We start from the raw sequence: 8,401 nt of genomic DNA on the forward strand, positions 1-8,401 counted from the left end.
AAGGTGAGCTGAGTTACTGACTTGATTCCAGCTGGAGGAGGAAAAGCAGCATCTGGGCAAAGTTAAAGATAAACTGGGCCTTTTAGCTGCTAAAGTAAATTTTACAATAGCCTCATTTAATTGACACAATGAAGACACAGGCTATGCTGAAGTATTTTCTTATCTGGGGGATGTTCAAACATTCCAGGCCAGGTTATTCCTGGCTTTTTAGTTTTAAGTAATCTTCACTGAAGAATGTTTATATTCCTAGTTTGATATTTTACTTTAGAAAATTAATGTGACTCTGTCTTTGCTTAATTATTTAATATGGAGTTTTGGTGGGGGTCTTTTTCCAGAGGCCCTCACCCTGCTCTGACTACAGCCACGGTCCCTGTCTCAGGAGGACAGACAGAGCTCCTGAGAGGAGCCAAGATGGCGGCGTGAGTAGAGCAGCAGAAATCTCCTCCCAAAACCATATATATTTTTGAAAATACAACAAATACAACTATCCCTAAAAGAGAGACCAGAAGATACAGGACAACAGCCAGGCTACATCTACACCTGAGAGAACCCAGCACCTCACCAAGAGGGTAAGATACAAGCCGCAGCCTGGCAGGACCCGAGCGCCCCTCACCCCAGCTCCCAGTGGGAGGAGAGGAGTCAGAGCGGGGAGGGAGAGGGAGCCCAGGACTGCTAAACACCCAGCCCTAGCCATCCACACTGGGAGCACAGCCACACAGTGCATGGGGTGCTGAATACTAGGGAAATGGGACAGTAAAACCTGCAAGTGGGTCCCTGCAGCTGGCGCCCCTGGGACAAAGAAAAGCGAGTGCTTTTTGAAAGTCTCAAAGGGACAGGGACCCCGCAGCTGGACAGAAGTGTCCTGGGACACTTAGCCAAGCAGCTGGGAATCCCAGGGAACTCTGGGCGCCCTAACCCCCTGGGCGGCAGTGCAGCTCCGAGGCCCCTCACAGCTATAAAGAGTCTCCCACCCATTCTCCCTCTGGCACTGCTCCACCACAGCAGAGCAGCAGCCTGTGGGTGGCCACGCCCACAGCAGCAGGGCAGAGCTTCTTTCACTGCGGCAGGACAAGAATAAGAGATCCCGTCTGCACACAGCTGCTCAGCACAAGCCACTGGGGGTTGCTGTTCTCCCAGGAGAGGAAGGCCACAAACTAGCAAGAAGAGACGTTCTCCTAGCTGATACACACACCAGCTCCCCATTAAAACCATGAAAAAGCAGAAGAATTTGATCCAGACCAAAATTACAGAGACAACCTCTGAGAAGGAGCTTGGAGAGATAGACCTAACTAATCTTCCTGAAAAAGAATTCAAAATAAAGGTCATAACCATGCTGATGGAGCTGCAGAGAAAAATACAAGAGCTAAAGGACAAAGTAAGGAGACAACAGAAATAAAACAATCTATGGAAGGATTTATAAGCAGAATGGATGAGATGCAAGAGGCCATTGATGGAATAGAAACCAGAGAACAGGAATGCATAGAAGCTGATGAAGAGAGAGATAAAGGATCTCCAGGAATGAAACAATATTAAGAGAACTGTGTGACCAATCCAAAAGGAACAATATCCGCATTACAGGTGTACCAGAAGAAGAGAGAGGAAAAAGGGATAGAAAGTGTATTTGAAGAAATAATTGCTGAAAACTTCCCCAAACTGGGGGAGAAAATAATTGCTCAGACCATGGAAGTACACAGAACTCCCAACAGAAGGGACCCAAGGAGGACAACACCAAGACACATAATAATTAAAATGGCAAAGATCAATGACAAGGACAGAGTTTTAAAGGCAGCTAGAGGGAGGAAAAAGGTCACCTAAAAAGGAAAACCCATCAAACTATCATCACACTTCTCAACAGAAACCTTACAGGCCAGAAGAGAATGACATGATATATTTAATGCAATGAAACAGAAGGGCCTTGAACCAAGAATACTGTATCCAGCACAATTATCATTTAAATATGAAGAAGGGATTAAACAATTCCCAGAAAAGAATCTTACTTGTTAAACTTCCTGGGTGTTAAAATGCAATCTTATCTTGAAGGTGGAATCCTTCCTGCCTTTTACTATGTTGTTTACAGCTGGGTCTGCATGCTAAATTGGTTGCCCAGTTTGCAAATCACCTCATCAAATCGGAAGGAGGGAAGACAGCACATAGGCCTGGGCCTTTTAGTATGCTAAAGTGAATCTTACACATGATTACAAATGATAAGCATAATAAAAACATGTGCTACTCTTCTTTATCTGGGGAATATTAACTGATCTCACTGAAGAATGACCCTAGAGATTAATGTTTAACACAGAGTTTTGGTAGGGGGTTTCCTACATGTACTTACATTGCTCTGTCTGTAAATACCCTCCCTTGCTTTTCCCAGAGGCCCTCACCCTGCGCTAAGCCCATGGTCCCTGTCTCATCACTACATGTGACTTCCCTGTGACACCAAACCAAGTCCTTTCCTTCCCAACAATTATAACAATCATAAATCAAAGTAAGTCAAAGTAAGGAAATAGTAAAGATATCAATCAGTGAACTAGGAAAAAATAGAAAAATATTAAAGACAAAAATTGGTTCTTTGAAAAAATTTATAGAATAAACCCCCAGCAAACATTATCGAGAGAAAAAAATACTATCAATATTACAAAGGAAAAAAGGGAACTCTTTCCAGATCACACCAATGTTAAAAAGATAAGAAGACCATTGTGGGGAAGTTGGGGTTTCTATGGGCAGGATCCTCACTGAACTTAAACCACCTGATGACGTAACTGGCCTCTTGTCAGGCTACCGCTTCCACACCTGTAGGCAACAAGCTATTATTGAGCTATATAGAGAGCTCGGCCCAGTGCTCTGGGCAGAGGCAGAGGTGCTAGTGCTCGACCTACTGCCAGAGAACAAGCTGGGTAATAAATAATAAACCCTTTCACCCCAAGAACGTTTTGCTGTCAATTCCTTTAGTCACACTGAATCCATAGCAAACCTGCCTGGGGCTGAAACCCATTGGCAAGACAACCATGAACAACTTTAAGTCAATACATTTGATAACTTGTATGAAATGGACAAACTCCTTTAAAAGGCATGTGAAAATCACGAGAAACCTCACTGACAGGAATGTGAAAGCAGGCAGGAGAAGCTCTCTTGCTCCCAACTCCTCGTAAACCTCTGATACCACAGGGAATCTCAGACCACCGCACCCTCACCAGACAAGTTGGCACCACACTGATGAGCTGCTTTCCCACAGCAGGAAGAAGGCTGCCATTTGCTGCCTCCCTGCTGCAGCCCAGCCAGTGAGGCTGTCACGACTCAGCCAATGAGCAGCCAGGACACATGGGGCTCCCAGGGTCCCCTGATTCAGCCCCCTTCCTCTATGAAAGGGCCTCTCCTCTCTTCTCTGGACTTGCCTGTTTCTGCTGCAGCTTGCCGGTCCTGGACTGCAATTCTCTGTTGTTCTCAAAAAGAAAAGCACTTTTGTTGGTAAAGTACTGTCTTTTACTTTTAAGGTTAACAGGCATTAGTTATCAAAACTGACACAAGAGAAAAAATATACACAATAAATTTATTCTTATAAAAAATCTTCCCACAAGGAAAATTCAAGCCCCAAATAGTTTCACCGGTAGATTCTATCAAATGTGTAAGAAAGAAATAACCTTTTATGAAAATAGGGGATGGACATGTCCCAATTTGTTTCATGAGGCAAACAACTCTGATACAAACACCTGACAAATGCAAGAAAATTGCATACACCTTTCATAAAAACAGACACGAAAATTCTTAAAATATTAGCACATTAAGCCTAACAATACAGGAGATATATATTATAGCCAAGTGAGTTTATCCCAGCAGTGCAAAATGGGACTAACTCTTGAAAATCAATGTAATTCACCACTTCAACAGAATAAAGGAGAAAAACAGTATGACCATTTCAATAAGTTTTTAAAGGATTTGACAAAATGCAGTACCCAATCATGATTTTTTCAAAAAATCAGCCAAAATAGAACTTCTATCTGAAATACATCAAAAACCCTATTACTAAAATTATACTTAATGATGTCATATTGAAAGTTTTCATTATGTCACAGCTTGAGGGTGTTGTTTTCTCAGTCCTTGTCTTCTCTGAGGAAAGAATTCAAGCAAGAGACAGAGCAGTCTAAGCGATAGGAGTTTATTAAGCAAAGGGGAAGTCCATTCTGGAGATGGGTGGGGTGGGCTGTGTGGAACCCAGGAGCCCTGCTTGTAGGGTTAGAGTTGCCTTTGAAGCTGGTGGAAAGACCCACCCCATGTCTTACTCGATTGACATGTTGACTGACAGCTTCAAGTTATATAACCTTCTTCCTAGTGCAGAGGTGCTTACCCACACATACTACCCAAGCGAAGGAACTTAGGTCATCTTCTCGGTCTTAGTGTGTCTGCGGGCAATCGGTGTTGGGGTCTGGAAGCCCTCTTGAGCTTTTTTACATCTTGTTTGGTCTTGATATGGCAGGAAACTGAACCTTAAACAGGAGGGTTTGGGCATGTATTCAGCCATCTGGTGACAAGAGGGTGGGTGGAGAGGGGGAGGACCTTGTCCAGGACAGGGCCACGTGCTCCCATCTGCCTAGATACCTGACAATTGGAAACAAGGCAAATGTATCCACTTTCACTTCTATTTAGCATTTTATAGGAAATCTTAGCCAGCATGATGAGGAGAGTAAATAAATAAATAAATGGAGTAACTATTATAAATAACTATTTCTATCATTTCTATTAGAAAGAAATAAAATTGTGTATATTCACAGATGGTTAGAGTGTTCACACAGAATGGCCTAGGGAATCTACAGAACAACCACTAGAACAAGTGAGTGAGTTCAGCCAGATTGTGGGACACAAGATCAACATAGAGAAATGAGTGTGTTTCTTCTTATTAGGAGCAAAAGATTAAAAATGAACTATTTAAAAAACCCATTTATAATAGCATAGTACAAGTACTTGACAGCTCTTTTTTTTCTTTTGGTATCATTAATCTACAATTACATGAGGAACAGTATGTTTACTAGGTACCCCCCTCCAAGCTTTCTTTATTGTAATAGAGGTGCCTGACATTATGCGTTTGTGAGGTATCCACTTCAAAGACATCGAACTCGAATAAACACATCACCAAGTACAGAAGGAGATGGAGAGACAGGCCACCCCACCTAGGAAGTTCTCTTTTTTAGAAACCTGTGGTTGACACAGAGAAGTGATCTTCTGACAGCTCGCTTTTCCCTTCCTGTGCTCTGATTCCCAGTCTTACGTTTTAAATCCACCAATAAAGAGTGGACCTGCAAGGCCCTCGACCTCACCCGGGACCCCACCAAAGGCAGAGCCTGGCCCTCGTGCACTCTCCCCACCTGCAGCCTCACTGTGCGGCCCCAGGCATGCCGCGTGCCCTCCAGAACTTGTGAGCAAGGAATTTTTGTCTTCTCACAGTTGCTCAGGTGTGTATTGCAGTCACAGTTAGAACCACATGGGCTGCTCCAGCCACAACAGCACTAGCTTCCCCGTACACTGTCTGTGGAGGCACGCCACAAATATTAGCCCCGAGAAGTGCCCCAAGCATTTCTAGCAGATAACATCACCATCCACAGGCTGAGACAGGCACAGAATGGACCCTTAACCTTTCATATGTTTAGGTTCAAGGCAACCATTATGTGTCACACTTGTCTTCCTCAGACCCAGCTCTCCTGCCCTGGGGGTTGGCTATTGTGGATGGTCTGCGTTCAGGCTATTCAGCGTTAAATGCCACATTCTTTCCACCACAGCCCTGCAAAGCGCCCCTCTGAGACTTTGTGACACATCCACTCGGCTTCAGTGTCAGGCAGGAAGCGTCATGACACTGAGAAAGCAAGTGGCTGAAGGAATACAAGGAGTTAACAAATGAAGGAGATATTTCTAAATTACTAAGAGTAATTTCAGGGGAAACAAACAAACAACAAACAACTTTAAAACCATGAAAATCCACTGGAAGCTTTTACTATAGGAACTTCCGCACACACAAACAGTGAAATACACGATGGCAAAAGTTCAGTTTTTTCCTTCAGGACACTTGTATATAATATGCTCAGGCTGATCTAGACTGTTCCTTTCTGGGTGTTTTTAAGTATGGTAAAAACAATCTGCAGCTTTTCAGACCTTGATTGTTTCATTCAGTCTTTTCAAGTAGCCAAGGTCCCACTGGACCTCAAGTAAGGTGGAAGAGAGGGCTCAGATGTCCAGAGACTTCTGCTCACCAATGGTCCTCTGGTTACAGGATAAATCTTTCTGGTATTTGATATTTTGCATTTTGTATATTAGGTTGTTTCTGGTACAAATTATTAAAGTCAGCCAACTTTTACTGTTTTGATGGCCCTAAATTTCATTTAAAAGCAAGCTGGGTAACTTCTCTTATCTCTCTTAGGAAAGCAAAGAGCAGGAGGTTGTGGACAAAGTCATGGAAACATTGGACAGTGATGGAGATGGTGAATGTGACTTCCAGGAGTTTATGGCCTTCGTTGCCACGGTTACCACTGCCTGCCACAAGTTCTTTGAACACCAGTGAAATAGAGAAAGCAGCAAAGCTGTTTGGTAACAGAGATGAAGGTCATGCAAGGAAGCTGACAGCAAGGGCTTGTCCGCTAGTAAGAGCTGAGCTTTCCAGCCCTGTTGTAGCTACTTAGGAAACTTGATTGCTATGTGAATGAGAAATTGAAAACCTCTTTCCAAGGGCTGTTTTTAATGGCCCTGTTCTTTTTTCTGCTGTTTTACGCACCTGTGTTAGCTGACTGGTCCAGGGACTCTTGGTAATAATCGGTAAGGAAGTAAATTCTCAGTTATGCGGCATGTGGCTATGTAGAACCCTGACCCAGAAAACAAGAACTGACCACCAAAGCTGGCTCCGGACGTGTGCGGCTTCCTTAAGTGTCCACCGCATTTGAGAACACAAAGTTTTGTCCACAACCCTTGGAAGAGGCTGCCCTTCCTTGAACTTGCCCCCCAGCAGCACACAGGAAGCCTAGGGCTGTCGGGCACCCCTTCCTGCGGTGAGCTCTGATTACCGAGTGAATACTTTATGCTGACAGTTCTAAATGGAAAGACATGGCTCACAAAGCAAGAAGTACTTGCATTTTCACTCGAATCAGAACTGAGACTCCCAGGTCTACATTCGGCGAAGCTCTCCGGAAGGGATCGCGCTTTGCGGGATCTGCGGGTAGCCTGCGGAGCAGGAGCAGGACCCTCCGGCCGGCGCCGATCTCTGCGCCCCCCGAGACGCGCGTCCGGCGGGAGACTTCGCTTCCGGGCCCTGGTGCTGAGCGCACACCCGGTCGGTCTTGGGGACGACGCCTACGACCTGGCTGCGCCGAGCCACGGTCTGCGCGGCCCGGGAGTCGGCGTAGGGGCAGAGCTGAACTTCGTGCTTGCACCCACGCAAAGGAACCAAGTTTCAAATAATCCAGTTACGAATATTAAAACTCACTTCTAGGACCATTCAAAATAATCTTACCCTCTCCGTTTCCTGATTTTTTTTTAAGGGCACATTCTTAGAAAGTCATAAACTAATTGATTTCTTGTATTACCATTAAACAGAGTGTTGTAACAAGTCTCCCTAGCTACTAAACATGAAATAAAAGCGAAATACCTGAAAAACTGGGAAGAGGAGCAAAGTCTATGTGCCTGGCTTCTTCGTGGCTGCAGACGCTGCTTTCCCAGAGCCGGGTGGGTGGGCAAGGCGGGGACCGTTAGGTGGGGGTGGGGCTGGGGTGCACAGTTGTGAGGGGGTGAGGAGTGGTGAGGGAGGAGGGGAGATGGGGTAAGCAGGGAGGAGAGCTGGGGGGGAGGAAAGGGAAGGGGAAGGGAGGGCCGAAAGGGCGCAGAAAGGTGAGGGTGGCTGGCGGTGTGAGGGAGCGGGAAGGAGGGTGGAGGAGTACTGGGGTGAGGGGGTGCAGTAGTGGCTGGTGGGGTGACCTCCCCTCTTCAGGGGACTAGCTGCTCCTTCCAGGAACTTCCGGCCTGGTCGGTGTCAGGTGACCATCCCTGGACCCGTTATCAGGGCGGGGAGCTGTGATTGGTCCGGGAAGTCACGTGCTCCTGACTCCTGGGGCGGCCGGACCAGAAGGGGCCGCCAGGGAGAAGGGACCTGGAACGGAGGCCCAGGGGGCAGAGATGCCTCAACGCGCCCCGTGTACCCTGCAACTGGCGTTCAAACCAGGTCAGCACCCCCAGCTGCCGGCAGAGGACACCCCTGCGGCCCTACCAGAAGTGGAGGTACCTGCTGGTTACCTCCCTTGCCTGCATTGATCTATGAATCCCAAGGTGACTTGGGCCCCAGATGTCCACCCTTTTCCAAGACACACGGGGAAGACCAGGCATGTACTTCGTGCAAAGTGCCCCGGTGCCCAGCCAGGGGATGCTTGTGACC

The 8,401-nt window shown here is 46.2% G+C and overlaps 1 protein-coding gene across 2 annotated transcripts in view; it reads right to left on the minus strand.

Moving 5' to 3' along the window:
• Window positions 1-7,982, minus strand: part of PRMT2 (protein arginine methyltransferase 2) — a 60,090-nt gene extending 52,108 nt beyond the window's left edge. The window contains exon 1 of one of the 2 annotated variants that reach the window (XM_037023750.2): window positions 7,622-7,982. The gene's annotated coding sequence lies outside the window, so the exon portion shown is untranslated. The remainder of the gene's footprint in view (window positions 1-7,621) is intronic. The other variant, XM_037023752.2, reaches the window with a different exon arrangement.
• Between the last annotated feature and the right edge of the window lie 419 nt (window positions 7,983-8,401).

Source organism: Manis javanica, chromosome 3 (genome assembly GCF_040802235.1).
Source record: "Manis javanica isolate MJ-LG chromosome 3, MJ_LKY, whole genome shotgun sequence".
Taxonomy (NCBI): Eukaryota; Metazoa; Chordata; class Mammalia; order Pholidota; family Manidae; genus Manis; species Manis javanica.